Below are 23903 nucleotides of genomic sequence, written 5' to 3' on the forward strand. Positions count from 1 at the left end.
TCTCTGGAAAAGGCGGCGAGGAACGGCTGGGAAATTAGCTCTAGGCACGCCACGGTCAGAACGAAGCGCGTCGGGGATAGACAAAAAGCTAGGGACGAGTTGTCTAGACGGGACGGAGAAACGGTTCCGTCTTTGGAAAAGGCGGCGAAAAACGGCTACGAATTAGTTCTAGGCACGCCACGGTCAGAACGGAGGCGGGTGGGGGGAAGACAAAAAGCTGGGGACGACTTGTCCAGACAGGATGGAGAAACGGTTCCGTCTTTGGAAAAGGCGGCGAGGAACAGCTGGGAAATTAGCTCTAGGTACGCGACGGTCAGAACGGAGGCGGGTGGGGGGAAGACAAAAAGCTGGGGACGAGTTGTCCAGACGGGACAGAGAAACGGTTCCGTCTTTGGAAAAGGTGGCGAGGAATAGCTAGTAAATTAGTTCTAGGCACGCCAGGTTCAGAACGGAGGCCGATGGGGGGAAGACAAAAAGCTGGGGACGACTCGTCCAGACAGGACGGAGAAACGGTTCCTCTTTGGAAAAGGCGTTGAGGAACAGCTGGGAAATTAGCTCTAGGCACGCCACGGTCAGAACGGAGGTGCGTGGGTAGAAGACAGTCAGCTGGGGACGATTGTCCAGACGGGACGGAGAAACGGTTCCGTCTTTGGAAAAGGCGGCGAGGAACGGCTGGGAAATTAGCTCTAAGCTCGCCACGGTCAGAACGGCGGCGGGTGGGGGGAAGACAAAAAGCTGGGGAGGACTTGTCCAGACGGGACGGAGAAACAGTTCCGTCTTTGGAAAAGGTGGTGAGGAACGGCTGGGAAATTAGCTCTAGGCACGCCACGGAGGCGGGTGGGGGGAAGACAAAAAGCTGGGGACGACTTGTCCAGACGGGACGGAGAAACAGTTCCATCTTTGGAAAAGGCGGCGAGGAACGGCTGGGAAATTAGCTCTAGGCACACCACGGTCAGAACGGAGGCGGGTGGGGGGAAGCCAGGAAGCTGGGGACGAGTTGTCCAGACGGGACGGAGAAACGGTTCCGTCTTTGGAAAAGGCGGCGAGGAACGGCTGGGAAATTAGCTCTAGGCACGCCACGGTCTGAAGAGAGGCGGGTTGGGGGATGACAAAAAGCTGGGTATGAGCTGTCAAGACGGGACGTATAAACGGTTCCGTCTTTGGAAAAGGCGGCGAGGAACGGCTACGAAATTAGGTCTAGGCACGCCACGGTCAGAACGGAGGCAGTTGGGTAGAAGACAGAAAGCTGGGGACGAGTTGTCCAGACGGGACGGAGAAACGGTTCCGTCTTTGGAAAAGGCGGCGAGGAACGGCTGGGAAATTAGCTCTAGGCACGCCACGGTCAGAACGGAGGCGGGTGGGGGGAAGACAAAGAGCTGGGGACGAGTTGTCTACACGGACGGAGAAACGGTTCCTTCTTTGGAAAAGGCGGCGAGGAACGGCTGGGAAATTAGCTCTAGGCACGCCACGGTCAGAACGGAGGCAGGTGGGGGGAAGACAAAGAGCTGGGGACGAGTTGTCTAGACGGACGGAGAAACAGTTCCGTCTTTGGAAAGGGCGGCGAGGAACAGTTGGGAAATTAGCTCTAGGCACGCCACGGTCAGAACGGAGGCGGGTGAGGGGAAGATAAAGAGCTTGGGACGAGTTGTCCAGACGGGACGGAGAAACGGTTCCGTCTTTGGAAAAGGCGGCGAGGAACGGCTGGGAAATTAGCTCTAGGCACGCCACGGTCAGAACGGAGGCGGGTGGGGGGAAGACAAAAAGTAGGGGACAAGTTGTCCAGACGGGACGGAGAAACGGTTCCGTCTTTGGAAAAGGCGGCGAGGAACGGCTGGGAAATTAGCTCTAGGCACGCCACGGTCAGAACGGAGGCGGGTGGGGGGAAGACAAAAAGCTGGGGGCAAGTTATCTAGACGGGACGGAGGGTCGGTTCCGTCTTTGGAAAAGGCGGCGAGGAACGGCTGGGAAATTACCTCTAGGCACACCACGGTCAGAATGGAGGCGGGTGGGGGGAAGACAAAAAGCTGGGGACAAGTTGTCCTGACGGGACGGAGAAACGGTTCGGTCTTTGGAAAAGGCGGCGAGGAACGGCTGGGAAATTAGCTCGAGGCACGCCACGGTCAGAACGGAGGCGGGTGGGGGGAAGACAAAAAGCTCGGGACGAGTTGTCCAGACGGGACGGAGGGTCGGTTCCGTCTTTGGAAAAGGCGGAGAGGAACGGCTGGGAAATTAGCTCTAGGCACGCCACGGTCAGCACGGAGGCGGGTGGGGGGAAGACAAAAAGCTGGGGACGAGTTGTCCAGACGGGACGGAGAAACGGTTCCGTCTTTGGAAAAGGCGGCGAGAAACGGCTGGGAAATTAGCTCTAGGCACACCACGGTCAGAACGGAGGCGGGTGGGGGGAAGACAGAAAGTTGGGGAAAAGTTGTCCTGACGGGACGGAGGGTCGGTTCTGTCTTTGGAAAAGGCGGCGAGGAACGGCTGGGAAATTAGCTCTAGGCACGCCACGGTCAGAACTGAGGCGGGTGGGGGGAAGACAAAAAGCTGGGGACAAGTTGTCCAGACGGGACGGAGGGTCGGTTCCGTCTTTGGAAAAGGCGGCGAGGAATGCCTGGGAAATTAGCTCTAGGCACGCCACGGTCAGAACGGAGGCGGGTGGGGGGAAGACAAAAAGTAGGGGACAAGTTGACCAGACGGGACGGAGAAACGGTTCCGTCTTTGGAAAAGGCTGCGAGGAACGGCTGGGAAATTAGCTCTAGGCACGCCACGGTCAGAACGGAGGCGGGTGGGAGGAAGACAAAAAGCTGGGGACGACATGTCCAGACGGGACGGAGAAACAGTTCCGTCTTTGGAAAAGGCGGCGAGGAACGGTTGTGAAATTAGCTCTAGGTACGCCTCGGTGTAGAACGGAGGCGGGTGGGTAGAAGACAGAAAGCTGGGGACGAGTTGTCCAGACAGGACACAGAAACGGTTCCGTCTCTGGAAAAGGCGGCGAGGAACGGCTGGGAAATTAGCTCTAGGCACGCCACGGTCAGAACGAGGCGCGAGGGGGATAGACATAAGCTAGGGACGAGTTGTCCAGACGGGACGGAGAAACGGTGCCGTCTTTGGAAAAGGCGGCGAGGAACGGCTGGGAAATTAGCTCTAGGCACGCCACGGTCAGCACGGAGGCGGGTGGGGGGAAGACAAAAAGCTGGGGACAAGTTGTCCAGACAGGACGGAGGGTCGGTTCCGTCTTTGGAAAAGGCGGCGAGGAACGGCTGGGAAATTAGCTCTAGGCCCGCCATGGTCAGAACGGAGGCTGGTGGGGGGAAGACAGAAAGCTGGCGACAAGTTGTCCAGACGGGACGGAGAAACGGTTCCGTCTTTGGAAAAGGCGGCGAGGAACGGCTGGGAAATTAGCTCTAGGCACGCCACGGTCAGAACGGAGGCGGGTGGGGGGAAGACAAAAAGCTGGGGACGACATGTCCAGACGGGACGGAGAAACGGTTCCGTCTTTGGAAAAGGCGGCGAGGAACGGCTGGGAAATTAGCTCTAGACCCGCCACGGTCAGAACGGAGGCGGGTGGTGGGAAGACAAAAAGCTGGGGACAAGTTGTCCTGACGGGACGGAGGGTCGGTTCTGTCTTTGGAAAAGGTGGCGAGGAACGGCTGGGAAATTAGCTCTTGGCACGCCACAGTCAGAACGGATCGGGTGGGGGGAAGACAACTAGTTGGGGACAAGTTGTCCAGACGGGACGGAGAAACGGTTCCGTCTTTGGAAAAGGCGGCGAGGAACGGCTGGGAAATTAGCTCTAGGCATGCCACGGTCAGAACGGAGGCGGGTGGGGGGAAGACAAAAAGCTGGGGACGAGTTGTCCAGACGGGACGGAGAAACGGTTCCGTCTTTGGAATAGGCGGCGAGGAACGGCTGGGAAATTAGCTCTAGGCACGCCACGGTCAGAAGGGAGGCGCGTGGGGGGAAGACAAAAAGCTGGGGACAAGTTGTCCAGACGGGACGGAGAAACGGTTCCGTCTTTGGAAAAGGCGGCGAGGAACGGCTGGGAAATTAGCTCTAGACACGCCACGGTCAGAACGGAGGCGGGTGGGGGGAAGACAAAAAGCTGGGGACGACATGTCCAGACGGGACGGAGAAACGGTTCCGTCTTTGGAAAAGGCGGCGAGGAACGGCTGGGAAATTAGCTCTTGGCACACCACGGTCAGAACGAAGGCGAGTGGGGGGAAGACAAAAAGCTGGGGACAAGTTGTCCAGACGGGACGGAGGGTCGGTTCTGTCTTTGGAAAAGGTGGCGAGGAACGGCTGGGAAATTAGCTCTTGGCACGCCACAGTCAGAACGGATCGGGTGGGGGGAAGACAACTAGTTGGGGACAAGTTGCCCAGACCGGACAGAGAAACGGTTCCGTCTTTGGAAAAGGCAGCGAGGAACGGCTGGGAAATTAGCTCTAGGCATGCCACGGTCAGAACGGAGGCGGGTGGGGGGAAGACAGAAAGATGGGGACGAGTTGTCCAGACGGGACGGAGAAACGGTTCCGTCTTTGGAAAAGGCGGCGAGGAACGGCTGGGAAATTAGCTCTAGGCACGCCACGGTCAGAACGGAGGCGGGTGGGGGGAAGACAAAAAGCTGGGGACGAGTTGTCCAGACGGGACGGAGAAACGGTTCCGTCTTTGGAATAGGCGGCGAGGAACGGCTGGGAAATTAGCTCTAGGCACGCCACGGTCAGAAGGGAGGCGCGTGGGGGGAAGACAAAAAGCTGGGGACAAGTTTTCCTGAAGGGACGGAGAAACGGTTCCGTCTTTGGAAAAGGCGGCGAGGAACGGCTGGGAAATTAGCTCTAGACACGCCACGGTCAGAACGGAGGCGGGTGGGGGGAAGACAAAAAGCTGGGGACGACATGTCCAGACGGGACGGAGAAACAGTTCCGTCTTTGGAAAAGGCGGCGAGGAACGGCTGGGAAATTAGCTCTTGGCACACCACGGTCAGAACGGAGGCGGGTGGGGGGAAGACAGAAATTTGGGGAAAAGTTGTCCTGACGGGACGGAGGGTCGGTTCTGTCTTTGGAAAAGGCGGCGAGGAACGGCTGGGAAATTAGCTCTAGGCACGCCACGGTCAGAACTGAGGCGGGTGGGGGGAAGACAAAAAGCTGGGGACAAGTTGTCCAGACGGGACGGAGGGTCGGTTCCGTCTTTGGAAAAGGCGGCGAGGAATGCCTGGGAAATTAGCTCTAGGCACGCCACGGTCAGAACGGAGGCGGGTGGTGGGAAGACAAAAAGTAGGGGACAAGTTGACCAGACGGGACGGAGAAACGGTTCCGTCTTTGGAAAAGGCTGCGAGGAACGGCTGGGAAATTAGCTCTAGGCACGCCACGGTCAGAACGGAGGCGGGTGGGAGGAAGACAAAAAGCTGGGGACGACATGTCCAGACGGGACGGAGAAACAGTTCCGTCTTTGGAAAAGGCGGCGAGGAACGGTTGTGAAATTAGCTCTAGGTACGCCTCGGTGTAGAACGGAGGCGGGTGGGTAGAAGACAGAAAGCTGGGGACGAGTTGTCCAGACGGGACACAGAAACGGTTCCGTCTCTGGAAAAGGCGGCGAGGAACGGCTGGGAAATTAGCTCTAGGCACGCCACGGTCAGAACGAGGCGCGAGGGGGATAGACATAAGCTAGGGACGAGTTGTCCAGACGGGACGGAGAAACGGTGCCGTCTTTGGAAAAGGCGGCGAGGAACGGCTGGGAAATTAGCTCTAGGCACGCCACGGTCAGCACGGAGGCGGGTGGGGGGAAGACAAAAAGCTGGGGACAAGTTGTCCAGACAGGACGGAGGGTCGGTTCCGTCTTTGGAAAAGGCGGCGAGGAACGGCTGGGAAATTAGCTCTAGGCCCGCCATGGTCAGAACGGAGGCTGGTGGGGGGAAGACAGAAAGCTGGCGACAAGTTGTCCAGACGGGACGGAGAAACGGTTCCGTCTTTGGAAAAGGCGGCGAGGAACGGCTGGGAAATTAGCTCTAGGCACGCCACGGTCAGAACGGAGGCGGGTGGGGGGAAGACAAAAAGCTGGGGACGACATGTCCAGACGGGACGGAGAAACGGTTCCGTCTTTGGAAAAGGCGGCGAGGAACGGCTGGGAAATTAGCTCTAGACCCGCCACGGTCAGAACGGAGGCGGGTGGTGGGAAGACAAAAAGCTGGGGACAAGTTGTCCTGACGGGACGGAGGGTCGGTTCTGTCTTTGGAAAAGGTGGCGAGGAACGGCTGGGAAATTAGCTCTTGGCACGCCACAGTCAGAACGGATCGGGTGGGGGGAAGACAACTAGTTGGGGACAAGTTGTCCAGACGGGACGGAGAAACGGTTCCGTCTTTGGAAAAGGCGGCGAGGAACGGCTGGGAAATTAGCTCTAGGCATGCCACGGTCAGAACGGAGGCGGGTGGGGGGAAGACAAAAAGCTGGGGACGAGTTGTCCAGACGGGACGGAGAAACGGTTCCGTCTTTGGAATAGGCGGCGAGGAACGGCTGGGAAATTAGCTCGAGGCACGCCACGGTCAGAAGGGAGGCGCGTGGGGGGAAGACAAAAAGCTGGGGACAAGTTGTCCAGACGGGACGGAGAAACGGTTCCGTCTTTGGAAAAGGCGGCGAGGAACGGCTGGGAAATTAGCTCTAGACACGCCACGGTCAGAACGGAGGCGGGTGGGGGGAAGACAAAAAGCTGGGGACGACATGTCCAGACGGGACGGAGAAACGGTTCCGTCTTTGGAAAAGGCGGCGAGGAACGGCTGGGAAATTAGCTCTTGGCACACCACGGTCAGAACGAAGGCGAGTGGGGGGAAGACAAAAAGCTGGGGACAAGTTGTCCAGACGGGACGGAGGGTCGGTTCTGTCTTTGGAAAAGGTGGCGAGGAACGGCTGGGAAATTAGCTCTTGGCACGCCACAGTCAGAACGGATCGGGTGGGGGGAAGACAACTAGTTGGGGACAAGTTGCCCAGACCGGACAGAGAAACGGTTCCGTCTTTGGAAAAGGCAGCGAGGAACGGCTGGGAAATTAGCTCTAGGCATGCCACGGTCAGAACGGAGGCGGGTGGGGGGAAGACAGAAAGATGGGGACGAGTTGTACAGACGGGACGGAGAAACGGTTCCGTCTTTGGAAAAGGCGGCGAGGAACGGCTGGGAAATTAGCTCTAGGCACGCCACGGTCAGAACGGAGGCGGGTGGGGGGAAGACAAAAAGCTGGGGACGAGTTGTCCAGACGGGACGGAGAAACGGTTCCGTCTTTGGAATAGGCGGCGAGGAACGGCTGGGAAATTAGCTCTAGGCACGCCACGGTCAGAAGGGAGGCGCGTGGGGGGAAGACAAAAAGCTGGGGACAAGTTTTCCTGAAGGGACGGAGAAACGGTTCCGTCTTTGGAAAAGGCGGCGAGGAACGGCTGGGAAATTAGCTCTAGACACGCCACGGTCAGAACGGAGGCGGGTGGGGGGAAGACAAAAAGCTGGGGACGACATGTCCAGACGGGACGGAGAAACGGTTCCGTCTTTGGAAAAGGCGGCGAGGAACGGCTGGGAAATTAGCTCTTGGCACACCACGGTCAGAACGAAGGCGAGTGGGGGGAAGACAAAAAGCTGTGGACAAGTTGTCCTGACGGGACGGAGGGTCGGTTCTGTCTTTGGAAAAGGTGGCGAGGAACGGCTGGGAAATTAGCTCTTGGCACGCCACAGTCAGAACGGATCGGGTGGGGGGAAGACAACTAGTTGGGGACAAGTTGCCCAGACCGGACAGAGAAACGGTTCCGTCTTTGGAAAAGGCAGCGAGGAACGGCTGGGAAATTAGCTCTAGGCATGCCACGGTCAGAACGGAGGCGGGTGGGGGGAAGACAGAAAGATGGGGACGAGTTGTCCAGACGGGACGCAGAAACGGATCCGTCTTTGGAAAACGCGGCGAGGAACGGCTGGGAAATTAGCTCTAGGCACGCCACGGTCAGAACGGAGGCGCGTGGGGGGAAGACAAAAAGCTGGGGACAAGTTTTCCTGACGGGACGGAGAAACGGTTCCAACTTTGGAAAAGGCGGCGAGGAACGGCTGGGAAATTACCTCTAGGCACACCACGGTCAGAACGGAGGCGGGTGGGGGGAAGACAAAAAGCTGGGGACAAGTAGTCCAGACGGGACGGAGAAACGGTTCCGTCTTTGGAAAAGGCGGCGAGGAACGGCTGGGAAATTAGCTCGAGGCACGCCACGATCAGAACGGAGGCGGGTGGGGTGAAGACAAAAAGCTGGGGACGAGTTGTCCAGACGGGATGGAAAAACGGTTCCTTTTTTGGAAAAGGCGGCGAGGAACGGCTGGGAAATTAGCTCTAGGCACGCCACGGTCAGAACGGAGGCGGGTGGGGGGAAGACAGAAAGCTGGGGATGAGTTGTCCTGACGGGACAGAGGGTCGGTTCCGTCTTTGGAAAAGGCGGCGAGGAACGGCTGGGAAATTAGCTCGAGGCACGCCACGGTCAGAACGGAGGCGGGTGGGGGGAAGACAAAAAGCTGGGGACGAGTTATCCAGTCGGGACAGAGTGTCGATTCCGTCTTTGGAAAAGGCGGCGAGGAACGGCTGGGAAATTAGCTCTAGGCACACCACGGTCAGAACGAAGGCGGGTGGGGGGAAGACAAAAAGCTGGGGACAAGTTGTCCTGACGGGACGGAGGGTCGGTTCCGTCTTTGGAAAAGGCGGCGAGGAACGGCTGGGAAATTAGCTCTAGGCACGCCACGGTCAGAACTGAGGCGGGTGGGGGGAAGACAAAAAGCTGGGGACGAGTTATCCAGACGGGACGGAGTGTCGGTTCCATCTTAGGAAAAGGCGGCAAGGAACGGCTGTGAAATTAGCTCTAGGCGTGCTACGGTCAGAACGGAGGCGGGTGGGGGGAAGACAGAAAGCTGGGGACGAGTTGTCCAGACGGGACGGAGAAACGTTTCCGTCTTTGGAAAAGGCGGCGAGGAACGGCTGGGAAATTAGCTCTAGGCACGCCACGGTCAGAACGGAGGCGGGTGGTGGGAAGACAAAAAGTAGGGGACAAGTTGTCCAGACGGGACGGAGAAACGGTTCCGTCTTTGGAAAAGGCGGCGAGGAACGGCTGGGAAATTACCTCTAGGCACACCACGGTCAGAACGGAGGCGGGTGGGGGGAAGACAAAAAGCTGGGGACAAGTTGTCCTGACGGGACGGAGAAACGGTTCCTTTTTTGGAAAAGGCGGCGAGGAACGGCTGGGAAATTAGCTCGAGGCACGCCACGGTCAGAACGGAGGCGGGTGGGCGGAAGACAAAAAGCTGGGGACGAGTTGTCCTGATGGGATGGAGAAACGGTTCCGTCTTTGGAAAAGGCGGCGAGGAACGGCTGGGAAATTAGCTCGAGGCACGCCACGGTCAGAACGGAGGCAGGTGGGGGGAAGACAAAAAGATGGGGACAAGTTGTCCAGACGGGACGGAGAAACGGTTCCGTCTTTGGAAAAGGGAGCGAGGAACGGCTGGGAAATTAGCTCTAGGCACGCCACGGTCAGAACGGAGGCGGGTGGGGGGAACACAGAAAGCTGGGGACGAGTTGTCCAGACGGGACGGAGAAACGGTTCCGTCTTTGGAAAGGGCGGCGAGGAACGGCTGGGAAATTAGCTCTAGGCACGCCACGGTCAGAACGGAGGCGGGTGGTGGGAAGACAAAAAGTAGGGGACAAGTTGTCCAGACGGGACGAAGAAACGGTTCCGTCTTTGCAAAAGGCGGCGAGGAACGGCTGGGAAATAAGCTCGAGGCACGCCACGGTCAGAACGGAGGCGGGTGGGGGGAAGACAAAAAGCTGGGGACAAGTTGTCCTGACGGGACGGAGAAACGGTTCCGTCTTTGGAAAAGGCGGCGAGGAACGGCTGGGAAATTAGCTCGAGGCACGCCACGGTCAGAACGGAGGCGGGTGGGCGGAAGACAAAAAGCTGGGGACGAGTTGTCCAGACAGGATGGAGAAACGGTTCCGTCTTTGGAAAAGGCGGCGAGGAACGGCTGGGAAATTAGCTCTAGGCACGCCACGGTCAGAACGGAGGTAGGTGGGGGGAAGACAAAAAGATGGGGACAAGTTGTCCAGACGGGACGGAGAAACGGTTCCGTCTTTGGAAAAGGGAGCGAGGAACGGCTGGGAAATTAGCTCTAGGCACGCCACGGTCAGAACGGAGGCGGGTGGGGGGAAGACAGAAAGCTGGGGACGAGTTGTCCAGACGGGACGGAGAAACGGTTCCGTCTTTGGAAAGGGCGGCGAGGAACGGCTGGGAAATTAGCTCTAGGCACGCCACGGTCAGAACGGAGGCGCGTGGGGGGAAGACAAAAAGTAGGGGACAAGTTGTCCAGACGGGACGGAGAAACGGTTCCGTCTTTGGAAAAGGCGGCGAGGAACGGCTGGGAAATTAGCTCTAGGCACACCACGATCAGAACGGAGGCGGGTGGGGGGAAGACAAAAAGCTGGGGACGACATGTCCAGACGGGACGGAGGGTTGGTTCCGTCTTTGGAAAAGGTGGCGAGGAACGGCTGGGAAATTAGCTCTAGGCACGCCACGGTCAGAAAGGAGGCGGGTGGGGGGAAGACAAAAAGCTGGAGACAAGTTGTCCTGACGGGATGGAGAAACGGTTCCGTCTTTGGAAAAGGCGGCGAGGAACGGCTGGGAAATTAGCTCTAGGCACGCCACGGTCAGAACGGAGGCGGGTGGGCGGAAGACAAAAAGCTGGGGACGAGTTGTCCAGACGGGATGGAGAAACGGTTCCGTCTTTGGAAAAGGCGGCGAGGAATGGCTGGGAAATTAGCTCTAGGCACGCCACGGTCTGAACGGAGGCGGGTGGGGGGAAGACAGAAAGCTGGGGATGAGTTGTCCAGACGGGACGGAGGGTCGGTTCCGTCTTTGGAAAAGGCGGCGAGGAACGGCTGGGAAATTAGCTCTAGGCACGCCACGGTCAGAACTGAGGCGGGTGGGGGGAAGACAAAAAGCTGGGGACGAGTTGTCCAGACGGGACGGAGAAACGGTTCCGTCTTTGGAAAAGGCGGCGAGAAACGGCTGGGAAATTAGCTCTAGGCACACCACGGTCAGAACGGAGGCGGGTGGGGGGAAGACAAAAAGCTGGGGACAAGTTGTCCTGACGGGACGAAGGGTCGGTTCTGTCTTTGGAAAAGGCGGCGAGGAACGGCTGGGAAATTAGCTCTAGGCACGCCACGGTCAGAACGGAGGCGGGTGGGGGGAAGACAAAAAGCTGGGGACAAGTTGTCCTGACGGGACGGATGGTCGGATCTGTCTTTGGAAAAGGCGGCGAGGAACGGCTGGGAAATTAGCTCTATGCACGCCACGGTCAGAACTGAGGCGGGTGGGGGGAAGACAGAAAGCTGGGGACGAGTTGTCCAGACGGGACGGAGAAACGGTTCCGTCTTTGGAAAAGGCGGCGAGAAACGGCTGGGAAATTAGCTCTAGGCACACCACGGTCAGAACGGAGGCGGGTGGGGGGAAGACAAAAAGCTGGGGACAAGTTGTCCTGACGGGACGAAGGGTCGGTTCTGTCTTTGGAAAAGGCGGCGAGGAACGGCTGGGAAATTAGCTCTAGGCACACCACGGTCAGAACGGAGGCGGGTGGGCGGAAGACAAAAAGCTGGGGACGAGTTGTCCAGACGGGATGGAGAAACGGTTCCGTCTTTGGAAAAGGCGGCGAGGAACGGCTGTGAAATTAGCTCTAGGCACGCCACGGTCAGAACGGAGGCGGGTGGGGGGAAGACAAAAAGCTGGGGACAAGTTGTCCTGACGGGACGGAGAAACGGTTCCGTCTTTGGAAAAGGCGGCGAAAAACGGCTGGGAAATTAGCTCGAGGCACGCCACGATCAGAACGGAGGCGGGTGGGCGGAAGACAAAAAGCTGGGGACGAGTTGTCCTGACGGGACGGAGAAACAGTTCCGTCTTTGGAAAAGGCGGCGAGGAACGGCTGTGAAATTAGCTCTAGGCACGCCACGGTCAGAACGGAGGCGGGTGGGGGGAAGACAAAAAGCTGGGGACAAGTTGTCCTGACGGGACGGAGAAACGGTTCCGTCTTTGGAAAAGGCGGCGAAAAACGGCTGGGAAATTAGCTCGAGGCACGCCACGATCAGAACGGAGGCGGGTGGGCGGAAGACAAAAAGCTGGGGACGAGTTGTCCAGACAGGATGGAGAAACGGTTCCGTCTTTGGAAAAGGCGGCGAGGAACGGCTGGGAAATTAGCTCTAGGCACGCCACGGTCAGAACGGAGGCGGGTGGGGGGAAGACAAAAAGATAGGGACAAGTTGTCCAGACGGGACGGAGAAACGGTTCCGTCTTTGGAAAAGGGAGCGAGGAACGGCTGGGAAATTAGCTCTAGGCACGCCACGGTCAGAACGGAGGCGCGTGGGGGGAAGACAGAAAGCTGGGGACGAGTTGTCCAGACGGGACGCAGAAACGGTTCCGTCTTTGGAAAAGGCGGCGAGGAACGGCTGGGAAATTAGCTCTAGGCACGCCACGGTCAGAACGGAGGCGCGTGGGGGGAAGACAAAAAGTAGGGGACAAGTTGTCCAGACGGGACGGAGAAACGGTTCCGTCTTTGGAAAAGGCGGCGAGGAACGGCTGGGAAATTAGCTCTAGGCACGCCACGATCAGAACGGAGGCGGGTGGTGGGAAGACAAAAAGCTGGGGACGACATGTCCAGACGGGACGGAGGGTTGGTTCCGTCTTTGGAAAAGGTGGCGAGGAACGGCTGGGAAATTAGCTCTAGGCACGCCACGGTCAGAAAGGAGGCGGGTGGGGGGAAGACAAAAAGCTGGGGACAAGTTGTCCTGACGGGATGGAGAAACGGTTCCGTCTTTGGAAAAGGCGGCGAGGAACGGCTGGGAAATTAGCTCTAGGCACGCCACGGTCTGAACGGAAGCGGGTGGGGGGAAGACAGAAAGCTGGGGACGAGTTGTCCTGACGGGATGGAGAAACGGTTCCGTCTTTGGAAAAGGCGGCGAGGAACGGCTGGGAAATTAGCTCTAGGCACACCACGGTCAGAACGGAGGCGGGTGGGCGGAAGACAAAAAGCTGGGGACGAGTTGTCCAGACGGGATGGAGAAACGGTTCCGTCTTTGGAAAAGGCGGCGAGGAACGGCTGGGAAATTAGCTCTAGGCACGCCACGGTCTGAACGGAAGCGGGTGGGGGGAAGACAGAAAGCTGGGGACGAGTTATCCAGACGGGACGGAGAAACGGTTCCGTCTTTGGAAAAGGCGGCGTGGAACGGCTGGGAAATTAGCTCTAGGCACACCACGGTCAGAACGAAGGCGGGTGGGGGGAAGACAAAAAGCTGGGGACAAGTTGTCCTGACGGGACGGATGGTCGGATCTGTCTTTGGAAAAGGCGGCGAGGAACGGCTGGGAAATTAGCTCTATGCACGCCAAGGTCAGAACGGAGGCGGGTGGGGGGAAGACAAAAAGCTGGGGACGAGTTGTCCAGACGGGACGGAGAAACGGTTCCGTCTTTGGAAAAGGCGGCGAGAAACGGCTGGGAAATTAGCTCTAGGCACACCACGGTCAGAACGGAGGCGGGTGGGGGGAAGACAAAAAGCTGGGGACAAGTTGTCCTGACGGGACGAAGGGTCGGTTCTGTCTTTGGAAAAGGCGGCGAGGAACGGCTGGGAAATTAGCTCTAGGCACGCCACGGTCAGAACGGAGGCGGGTGGGGGGAAGACAAAAAGCTGGGGACAAGTTGTCCTGACGGGACGGAGAAACAGTTCCGTCTTTGGAAAAGGCGGCGAGGAACGGCTGGGAAATTAGCTCTAGGCACGCCACGGTCAGAACGGAGGCGGGTGGGGGGAAGACAAAAAGCTGGGGACAAGTTATCCAGACGGGACGGAGGGTCGGTTCCGTCTTTGGAAAAGGCGGCGAGGAACGGCTGGGAAATTAGCTCTAGGCACGCCACGGTCAGAACGGAGGCGGGTGGGGGGAAGACAAAAAGCTGGGGACAAGTTGTCCAGACGGGACGAAGAAACGGTTCCGTCTTTGGAAAGGGCGGCGAGGAACGGCTGGGAAATTAGCTCTAGGCACGCCACGGTCAGAACGGAGGCGGGTGGGGGGAAGACAAAAAGCTGGGGACAAGTTATCCAGACGGGACGGAGGGTCGGTTCCGTCTTTGGAAAAGGCGGCGAGGAACGGCTGGGAAATTAGCTCTAGGCACGCCACGGTCAGAACGGAGGCGGGTGGTGGGAAGACAAAAAGCTGGGGACGAGTTGTCCAGACGGGACGCAGAAACGGTTCCGTCTTTGGAAAGGGCGGCGAGGAACGGCTGGGAAATTAGCTCTAGGCACGCCACGGTCAGAACGGAGGCGGGTGGTGGGAAGACAAAAAGTAGGGGACAAGTTGTCCAGACGGGACGAAGAAACGGTTCCGTCTTTGCAAAAGGCGGCGAGGAACGGCTGGGAAATTAGCTCGAGGCACGCCACGGTCAGAACGGAGGCGGGTGGGGGGAAGACAAAAAGCTGGGGACAAGTTGTCCTGACGGGACGGAGAAACGGTTCCGTCTTTGGAAAAGGCGGCGAGGAACGGCTGGGAAATTAGCTCGAGGCACGCCACGGTCAGAACGGAGGCGGGTGGGCGGAAGACAAAAAGCTGGGGACGAGTTGTCCAGACAGGATGGAGAAACGGTTCCGTCTTTGGAAAAGGCGGCGAGGAACGGCTGGGAAATTAGCTCTAGGCACGCCACGGTCAGAACGGAGGTAGGTGGGGGGAAGACAAAAAGTAGGGGACAAGTTGTCCAGACGGGACGGAGAAACGGTTCCGTCTTTGGAAAAGGGAGCGAGGAACGGCTGGGAAATTAGCTCTAGGCATGCCACGGTCAGAACGGAGGCGGGTGGGGGGAAGACAGAAAGCTGGGGACGAGTTGTCCAGACGGGACGGAGAAACGGTTCCGTCTTTGGAAAGGGCGGCGAGGAACGGATGGGAAATTAGCTCTAGGCACGCCACGGTCAGAACGGAGGCGCGTGGGGGGAAGACAAAAAGTAGGGGACAAGTTGTCCAGACGGGACGGAGAAACGGTTCCGTCTTTGGAAAAGGCGGCGAGGAACGGCTGGGAAATTAGCTCTAGGCACGCCACGATCAGAACGGAGGCGGGTGGGGGGAAGACAAAAAGCTGGGGACGACATGTCCAGACGGGACGTAGGGTTGGTTCCGTCTTTGGAAAAGGTGGCGAGGAACGGCTGGGAAATTAGCTCTAGGCACGCCACGGTCAGAACGGAGGCGGGTGGGCGGAAGACAAAAAGCTGGGGACGAGTTGTCCAGACGGGATGGAGAAACGGTTCCGTCTTTGGAAAAGGCGGCGAGGAACGGCTGTGAAATTAGCTCTAGGCACGCCACGGTCACAACGGAGGCGGGTGGGGGGAAGACAAAAAGCTGGGGACAAGTTGTCCTGACGGGACGGAGAAACGGTTCCGTCTTTGGAAAAGGCGGCGAGGAATGGCTGGGAAATTAGCTCTAGGCACGCCACGGTCTGAACGGAGGCGGGTGGGGGGAAGACAGAAAGCTGGGGATGAGTTGTCCAGACGGGACGGAGAAACAGTTCCGTCTTTGGAAAAGGCGGCGAGGAACGGCTGTGAAATTAGCTCTAGGCACGCCACGGTCAGAACTGAGGCGGGTGGGGGGAAGACAAAAAGCTGGGGACGAGTTGTCCAGACGGGACGGAGAAACGGTTCCGTCTTTGGAAAAGGCGGCGAGAAACGGCTGGGAAATTAGCTCTAGGCACACCACGGTCAGAACGGAGGCGGGTGGGGGGAAGACAAAAAGCTGGGGACAAGTTGTCCTGACGGGACGAAGGGTCGGTTCTGTCTTTGGAAAAGGCGGCGAGGAACGGCTGGGAAATTAGCTCTAGGCACGCCACGGTCAGAACGGAGGCGGGTGGGGGGAAGACAAAAAACTGGGGACAAGTTGTCCTGACGGGACGGATGGTCGGATCTGTCTTTGGAAAAGGCGGCGAGGAACGGCTGGGAAATTAGCTCTATGCACGCCACGGTCAGAACTGAGGCGGGTGGGGGGAAGACAAAAAGCTGGGGACGAGTTGTCCAGACGGGACGGAGAAACGGTTCCGTCTTTGGAAAAGGCGGCGAGAAACGGCTGGGAAATTAGCTCTAGGCACACCACGGTCAGAACGGAGGCGGGTGGGGGGAAGACAAAAAGCTGGGGACAAGTTGTCCTGACGGGACGAAGGGTCGGTTCTGTCTTTGGAAAAGGCGGCGAGGAACGGCTGGGAAATTAGCTCTAGGCATGCCACGGTCAGAACGGAGGCGGGTGGGGGGAAGACAAAAAGCTGGGGACAAGTTGTCCTGACGGGACGGAGAAACAGTTCCGTCTTTGGAAAAGGCGGCGAGGAACGGCTGTGAAATTAGCTCTAGGCACGCCACGGTCAGAACGGAGGCGGGTGGGGGGAAGACAAAAAGCTGGGGACAAGTTGTCCTGACGGGACGGAGAAACGGTTCCGTCTTTGGAAAAGGCGGCGAAAAACGGCTGGGAAATTAGCTCGAGGCACGCCACGATCAGAACGGAGGCGGGTGGGCGGAAGACAAAAAGCTGGGGACGAGTTGTCCAGACAGGATGGAGAAACGGTTCCGTCTTTGGAAAAGGCGGCGAGGAACGGCTGGGAAATTAGCTCTAGGCACGCCACGGTCAGAACGAAGGCGGGTGGGGGGAAGACAAAAAGATAGGGACAAGTTGTCCAGACGGGATGGAGAAACGGTTCCGTCTTTGGAAAAGGCGGCGAGGAATGGCTGGGAAATTAGCTCTAGGCACGCCACGGTCTGAACGGAGGCGGGTGGGGGGAAGACAGAAAGCTGGGGATGAGTTGTCCAGACGGGACGGAGGGTCGGTTCCGTCTTTGGAAAAGGCGGCGAGGAACGGCTGTGAAATTAGCTCTAGGCACGCCACGGTCAGCACGGAGGCGGGTGGGGGGAAGACAAAAAGCTGGGGACGAGTTATCCAGACAGGACGGAGAAACGGTTCCATCTTTGGAAAAGGCGGCGTGGAACGGCTGGGAAATTAGCTCTAGGCACACCACGGTCAGAACGAAGGCGGGTGGGGGGAAGACAAAAAGCTGGGGACAAGTTGTCCTGACGGGACGGATGGTCGGATCTGTCTTTGGAAAAGGCGGCGAGGAACGGCTGGGAAATTAGCTCTATGCACGCCAAGGTCAGAACGGAGGCGGGTGGGGGGAAGACAAAAAGCTGGGGACGAGTTGTCCAGACGGGACGGAGAAACGGTTCCGTCTTTGGAAAAGGCGGCGAGAAACGGCTGGGAAATTAGCTCTAGGCACACCACGGTCAGAACGGAGGCGGGTGGGGGGAAGACAAAAAGCTGGGGACAAGTTGTCCTGACGGGACGAAGGGTCGGTTCTGTCTTTGGAAAAGGCGGCGAGGAACGGCTGGGAAATTAGCTCTAGGCACGCCACGGTCAGAACGGAGGCGGGTGGGGGGAAGACAAAAAGCTGGGGACAAGTTGTCCTGACGGGACGGAGAAACAGTTCCGTCTTTGGAAAAGGCGGCGAGGAACGGCTGGGAAATTAGCTCTAGGCACGCCACGGTCAGAACGGAGGCGGGTGGGGGGAAGACAAAAAGCTGGGGACAAGTTATCCAGACGGGACGGAGGGTCGGTTCCGTCTTTGGAAAAGGCGGCGGGGAACGGCTGGGAAATTAGCTCTAGGCCCGCCACGGTCAGAACGGAGGCGGGTGGTGGGAAGACAAAAAGTAGGGGACAAGTTGTCCAGACGGGACGGAGAAACGGTTCCGTCTTTGGAAAAGGCGGCGAGGAACGGCTGGGAAATTAGCTCGAGGCACGCCACGGTCAGAACGGAGGCGGGTGGGGGGAAGACAAAAAGCTGGGGACGATTTGTCCAGACGGGACGGAGAAACGGTTCCGTCTATGGAAAAGGCGGCGAGGAACGGCTACGAAATTAACTCTAGGTACGCCACGGTCAGAACGAGGTGCGTGGGTAGAAGACAGAAAGCTGGGGACGACATGTCCAGACGGGACGGAGAAACGGTTCCGTCTTTGGAAAAGGCGGCGAGGAACGGCTGGGAAATTAGCTCTAGGCACGCCACGGTCAGAACGAAGGCGGGTGGGGGGAAGACAAAAAGATAGGGACAAGTTGTCCAGACGGGACGGAGAAACGGTTCCGTCTTTGGAAAAGGCGGCGAGGAATGGCTGGGAAATTAGCTCTAGGCACGCCACGGTCTGAACGGAGGCGGGTGGGGGGAAGACAGAAAGCTGGGGATGAGTTGTCCAGACGGGACGGAGAAACAGTTCCGTCTTTGGAAAAGGCGGCGAGGAACGGCTGTGAAATTAGCTCTAGGCACGCCACGGTCAGAACTGAGGCGGGTGGGGGGAAGACAAAAAGCTGGGGACGAGTTGTCCAGACGGGACGGAGAAACGGTTCCGTCTTTGGAAAAGGCGGCGAGAAACGGCTGGGAAATTAGCTCTAGGCACACCACGGTCAGAACGGAGGCGGGTGGGGGGAAGACAAAAAGCTGGGGACAAGTTGTCCTGACGGGACGAACGGTCGGTTCTGTCTTTGGAAAAGGCGGCGAGGAACGGCTGGGAAATTAGCTCTAGGCACGCCACGGTCAGAACGGAGGCGGGTGGGGGGAAGACAAAAAACTGGGGACAAGTTGTCCTGACGGGACGGATGGTCGGATCTGTCTTTGGAAAAGGCGGCGAGGAACGGCTGGGAAATTAGCTCTAGGCATGCCACGGTCAGAACGGAGGCGGGTGGGGGGAAGACAAAAAGCTGGGGACAAGTTGTCCTGACGGGACGGAGAAACAGTTCCGTCTTTGGAAAAGGCGGCGAGGAACGGCTGTGAAATTAGCTCTAGGCACGCCACGGTCAGAACGGAGGCGGGTGGGGGGAAGACAAAAAGCTGGGGACAAGTTGTCCTGACGGGACGGAGAAACAGTTCCGTCTTTGGAAAAGGCGGCGAGGAACGGCTGTGAAATTAGCTCTAGGCACGCCACGGTCAGAACGGAGGCGGGTGGGGGGAAGACAAAAAGCTGGGGACAAGTTGTCCTGACGGGACGGAGAAACGGTTCCGTCTTTGGAAAAGGCGGCGAAAAACGGCTGGGAAATTAGCTCGAGGCACGCCACGATCAGAACGGAGGCGGGTGGGCGGAAGACAAAAAGCTGGGGACGAGTTGTCCAGACAGGATGGAGAAACGGTTCCGTCTTTGGAAAAGGCGGCGAGGAACGGCTGGGAAATTAGCTCTAGGCACGCCACGGTCAGAACGAAGGCGGGTGGGGGGAAGACAAAAAGATAGGGACAAGTTGTCCAGACGGGATGGAGAAACGGTTCCGTCTTTGGAAAAGGCGGCGAGGAATGGCTGGGAAATTAGCTCTAGGCACGCCACGGTCTGAACGGAGGCGGGTGGGGGGAAGACAGAAAGCTGGGGATGAGTTGTCCAGACGGGACGGAGGGTCGGTTCCGTCTTTGGAAAAGGCGGCGAGGAACGGCTGTGAAATTAGCTCTAGGCACGCCACGGTCAGCACGGAGGCGGGTGGGGGGAAGACAAAAAGCTGGGGACGAGTTATCCAGACAGGACGGAGAAACGGTTCCGTCTTTGGAAAAGGCGGCGTGGAACGGCTGGGAAATTAGCTCTAGGCACACCACGGTCAGAACGAAGGCGGGTGGGGGGAAGACAAAAAGCTGGGGACAAGTTGTCCTGACGGGACGGATGGTCGGATCTGTCTTTGGAAAAGGCGGCGAGGAACGGCTGGGAAATTAGCTCTATGCACGCCAAGGTCAGAACGGAGGCGGGTGGGGGGAAGACAAAAAGCTGGGGACGAGTTGTCCAGACGGGACGGAGAAACGGTTCCGTCTTTGGAAAAGGCGGCGAGAAACGGCTGGGAAATTAGCTCTAGGCACACCACGGTCAGAACGGAGGCGGGTGGGGGGAAGACAAAAAGCTGGGGACAAGTTGTCCTGACGGGACGAAGGGTCGGTTCTGTCTTTGGAAAAGGCGGCGAGGAACGGCTGGGAAATTAGCTCTAGGCACGCCACGGTCAGAACGGAGGCGGGTGGGGGGAAGACAAAAAGCTGGGGACAAGTTATCCAGACGGGACGGAGGGTCGGTTCCGTCTTTGGAAAAGGCGGCGAGGAACGGCTGGGAAATTAGCTCTAGGCCCGCCACGGTCAGAACGGAGGCGGGTGGTGGGAAGACAAAAAGTAGGGGACAAGTTGTCCAGACGGGACGGAGAAACGGTTCCGTCTTTGGAAAAGGCGGCGAGGAACGGCTGGGAAATTAGCTCGAGGCACGCCACGGTCAGAACGGAGGCGGGTGGGGGGAAGACAAAAAGCTGGGGACGATTTGTCCAGACGGGACGGAGAAACGGTTCCGTCTATGGAAAAGGCGGCGAGGAACGGCTACGAAATTAACTCTAGGTACGCCACGGTCAGAACGAGGTGCGTGGGTAGAAGACAGAAAGCTGGGGACGACATGTCCAGACGGGACGGAGAAACGGTTCCGTCTTTGGAAAAGGCGGCGAGGAACGGCTGGGAAATTAGCTCTAGGCACGCCACGGTCAGAACGAAGGCGGGTGGGGGGAAGACAAAAAGATAGGGACAAGTTGTCCAGACGGGACGGAGAAACGGTTCCGTCTTTGGAAAAGGGAGCGAGGAACGGCTGGGAAATTAGCTCTAGGCATGCCACGGTCAGAACGGAGGCGCGTGGGGGGAAGACAGAAAGCTGGGGACGAGCTGTCCAGACGGGACGCAGAAACGGTTCCGTCTTTGGAAAGGGCGGCGAGGAACGGCTGGGAAATTAGCTCTAGGCACGCCACGGTCAGAACGGAGGCGCGTGGGGGGAAGACAAAAAGTAGGGGACAAGTTGTCCAGACGGGACGGAGAAACGGTTCCGTCTTTGGAAAAGGCGGCGAGGAACGGCTGGGAAATTAGCTCTAGGCACGCCACGATCAGAACGGAGGCGGGTGGGGGGAAGACAAAAAGCTGGGGACGACATGTCCAGACGGGACGGAGGGTTGGTTCCGTCTTTGGAAAAGGTGGCGAGGAACGGCTGGGAAATTAGCTCTAGGCACGCCACGGTCAGAAAGGAGGCGGGTGGGGGGAAGACAAAAAGCTGGGGACAAGTTGTCCTGACGGGATGGAGAAACGGTTCCGTCTTTGGAAAAGGCGGCGAGGAACGGCTGGGAAATTAGCTCTAGGCACGCCACGGTCAGAACGGAGGCGGGTGGGCGGAAGACAAAAAGCTGGGGACGAGTTGTCCAGACGGGATGGAGAAACGGTTCCGTCTTTGGAAAAGGCGGCGAGGAATGGCTGGGAAATTAGCTCTAGGCACGCCACGGTCTGAACGGAGGCGGGTGGGGGGAAGACAGAAAGCTGGGGATGAGTTGTCCAGACGGGACGGAGGGTCGGTTCCGTCTTTGGAAAAGGCGGCGAGGAACGGCTGTGAAATTAGCTCTAGGCACGCCACGGTCAGCACGGAGGCGGGTGGGGGGAAGACAAAAAGCTGGGGACGAGTTATCCAGACAGGACGGAGAAACGGTTCCGTCTTTGGAAAAGGCGGCGTGGAACGGCTGGGAAATTAGCTCTAGGCACACCACGGTCAGAACGAAGGCGGGTGGGGGGAAGACAAAAAGCTGGGGACAAGTTGTCCTGACGGGACGGATGGTCGGATCTGTCTTTGGAAAAGGCGGCGAGGAACGGCTGGGAAATTAGCTCTATGCACGCCAAGGTCAGAACGGAGGCGGGTGGGGGGAAGACAAAAAGCTGGGGACGAGTTGTCCAGACGGGACGGAGAAACGGTTCCGTCTTTGGAAAAGGCGGCGAGAAACGGCTGGGAAATTAGCTCTAGGCACACCACGGTCAGAACGGAGGCGGGTGGGGGGAAGACAAAAAGCTGGGGACAAGTTGTCCTGACGGGACGAAGGGTCGGTTCTGTCTTTGGAAAAGGCGGCGAGGAACGGCTGGGAAATTAGCTCTAGGCACGCCACGGTCAGAACGGAGGCGGGTGGGGGGAAGACAAAAAGCTGGGGACAAGTTGTCCTGACGGGACGGAGAAACAGTTCCGTCTTTGGAAAAGGCGGCGAGGAACGGCTGGGAAATTAGCTCTAGGCACGCCACGGTCAGAACGGAGGCGGGTGGGGGGAAGACAAAAAGCTGGGGACAAGTTATCCAGACGGGACGGAGGGTCGGTTCCGTCTTTGGAAAAGGCGGCGAGGAACGGCTGGGAAATTAGCTCTAGGCCCGCCACGGTCAGAACGGAGGCGGGTGGTGGGAAGACAAAAAGTAGGGGACAAGTTGTCCAGACGGGACGGAGAAACGGTTCCGTCTTTGGAAAAGGCGGCGAGGAACGGCTGGGAAATTAGCTCGAGGCACGCCACGGTCAGAACGGAGGCGGGTGGGGGGAAGACAAAAAGCTGGGGACGATTTGTCCAGACGGGACGGAGAAACGGTTCCGTCTATGGAAAAGGCGGCGAGGAACGGCTACGAAATTAACTCTAGGTACGCCACGGTCAGAACGAGGTGCGTGGGTAGAAGACAGAAAGCTGGGGACGACATGTCCAGACGGGACGGAGAAACGGTTCCGTCTTTGGAAAAGGCGGCGAGGAACGGCTGGGAAATTAGCTCTAGGCACGCCACGGTCAGAACGAAGGCGGGTGGGGGGAAGACAAAAAGATAGGGACAAGTTGTCCAGACGGGACGGAGAAACGGTTCCGTCTTTGGAAAAGGCGGCGAGGAATGGCTGGGAAATTAGCTCTAGGCACGCCACGGTCTGAACGGAGGCGGGTGGGGGGAAGACAGAAAGCTGGGGATGAGTTGTCCAGACGGGACGGAGAAACAGTTCCGTCTTTGGAAAAGGCGGCGAGGAACGGCTGTGAAATTAGCTCTAGGCACGCCACGGTCAGAACTGAGGCGGGTGGGGGGAAGACAAAAAGCTGGGGACGAGTTGTCCAGACGGGACGGAGAAACGGTTCCGTCTTTGGAAAAGGCGGCGAGAAACGGCTGGGAAATTAGCTCTAGGCACACCACGGTCAGAACGGAGGCGGGTGGGGGGAAGACAAAAAGCTGGGGACAAGTTGTCCTGACGGGACGAACGGTCGGTTCTGTCTTTGGAAAAGGCGGCGAGGAACGGCTGGGAAATTAGCTCTAGGCACGCCACGGTCAGAACGGAGGCGGGTGGGGGGAAGACAAAAAACTGGGGACAAGTTGTCCTGACGGGATGGATGGTCGGATCTGTCTTTGGAAAAGGCGGCGAGGAACGGCTGGGAAATTAGCTCTAGGCATGCCACGGTCAGAACGGAGGCGGGTGGGGGGAAGACAAAAAGCTGGGGACAAGTTGTCCTGACGGGACGGAGGGTCGGTTCCGTCTTTGGAAAAGGCGGCGAGGAACGGCTGGGAAATTAGCTCTAGGCACGCCACGGTCAGAACGGAGGCGGGTGGGGGGAAGACAAAAAGCTGGGGACAAGTTGTCCTGACGGGACGGAGAAACAGTTCCGTCTTTGGAAAAGGCGGCGAGGAACGGCTGTGAAATTAGCTCTAGGCACGCCACGGTCAGAACGGAGGCGGGTGGGGGGAAGACAAAAAGCTGGGGACAAGTTGTCCTGACGGGACGGAGAAACGGTTCCGTCTTTGGAAAAGGCGGCGAAAAACGGCTGGGAAATTAGCTCGAGGCACGCCACGATCAGAACGGAGGCGGGTGGGCGGAAGACAAAAAGCTGGGGACGAGTTGTCCAGACAGGATGGAGAAACGGTTCCGTCTTTGGAAAAGGCGGCGAGGAACGGCTGGGAAATTAGCTCTAGGCACGCCACGGTCAGAACGAAGGCGGGTGGGGGGAAGACAAAAAGATAGGGACAAGTTGTCCAGACGGGATGGAGAAACGGTTCCGTCTTTGGA

This window comes from Falco biarmicus, chromosome W (assembly GCF_023638135.1).
Source record: "Falco biarmicus isolate bFalBia1 chromosome W, bFalBia1.pri, whole genome shotgun sequence".
Taxonomy (NCBI): Eukaryota; Metazoa; Chordata; class Aves; order Falconiformes; family Falconidae; genus Falco; species Falco biarmicus.